This window comes from Triticum dicoccoides, chromosome 6B, assembly GCF_002162155.2.
Source record: "Triticum dicoccoides isolate Atlit2015 ecotype Zavitan chromosome 6B, WEW_v2.0, whole genome shotgun sequence".
In the NCBI taxonomy this organism is placed as follows: domain Eukaryota; kingdom Viridiplantae; phylum Streptophyta; class Magnoliopsida; order Poales; family Poaceae; genus Triticum; species Triticum dicoccoides.
The window spans coordinates 634,423,005-634,424,314 of record NC_041391.1 but is presented as its reverse complement, the minus strand read 5'-3'; the positions used below and the strand labels follow the sequence as shown (position 1 = coordinate 634,424,314).

The following is a 1,310-nucleotide window of genomic DNA, read 5'->3' as shown; positions in this document are numbered from 1 at the left end:
CGAGCCAAGCAGAAGCAGTCCTATAAAAACCACCGCGAGTGCCGCGAAGCACACCACACCACACCTACACACCCACACCTCTCGCTCGGCTCTAGGCCCTTAGCTAGCTATCCAGCAGCAAGTAGCATCCCGGCGGCAGCAACGGCGAGAGCGCGGCTGCAGTTGGACCGCCGGCGAGGGAGCTGCCATCATCATGCAAGGGGACCCAGCGGAGAAGAAGGGGAAGGTGAAGAAGGGGTGGCTGGCCGTGCGGGTCGGCCAGGCCCAGGCGGAGCAGCAGGGCGACGGGTTCCGGCGGTTCGTCATCCCCATCGCCTACCTCTACCACCCGCTCTTCCAGCGGCTGCTGGAGGCGGCCCGGGACACGTATGGCTACAGCTCGGCCGGCCCGCTCTGGCTGCCCTGCTCCGTCGACGAGTTCCTCCGCCTCCGCGCGCGCTCGTCGACCGGGAGACGGCGCACTCGCACTCCTCGTCCTCGCACCGCGTGCACGTGCAGGCCGGCAGCCACCAGCAGCACGGCTACTCCTTCGCCCCGTGCACCCGCGCCAAGGTTACCTCCTGATCGACCGACGGATCATCGAGCGCCGGCGGCCCTTCGTGCGTGCGTGCGCGTGCATGGCGACTGTGAGCACCGGAGCGCGCGAGCGCCGAGTGGGTAGAAGTCCATCTGTCCATACGACGCACATGTACACCACACGTACAGAGAGGCGCAGAGATACGGAGATGCATGAGAGAGGCAGTAGGTGATTAGTGTGGAATATTGCTTACCATTTCGGCCTTTGTTTTTCTTCTGAGGTGGTGTTTGTTTCTCTAGTCCTAGGACTTTTTTCAGTTTCTGGGACTTTTTGAAAAAGACTCTCAAGGAGGTGTTTCTAAGGACTTTTAGCAAAAAGTTCCAAAAAAGTCCCACCATGTTTGGTTTGCTAGGGATTTTTTCTAGTCCCTACACCAAAAAGTCCCAAAAAGTCCCTGGAAACAAACACCCTCTGATTCTTGCACATGCATGTGTACTAGATTAATTAACAGACCCGACGTATAATTAACAGTTGAATTCGATCGCAGTCGTCACAAGCCGGTTTACATATACAACTTGATCTACTTCCGCAGCTTCCCTATTGTCTTTTTGGCAAACACTTCCAGGTCAAATTGAACAAGCTCGAAATGGATTACATAGTTCGGCAGTGCTAATGCCAAACAGGCGATGAACCAGCATCGGAACATCTCTTATCGCTTCAATCCTCTCCTGTCGCTCGTGCCCATTGAGTCTCAGCAAGACGTGAAAGCAATCACATATTGCAATTAATCATG

At 55.9% G+C, this 1,310-nt stretch overlaps 1 pseudogene; it reads left to right on the top strand.

The window, feature by feature from the left end:
- Nucleotides 1-69: 69 nt before the first annotated feature.
- Nucleotides 70-1,053, top strand: LOC119324661 (annotated as a pseudogene).
- The last annotated feature ends 257 nt before the right edge of the window (nt 1,054-1,310 follow it).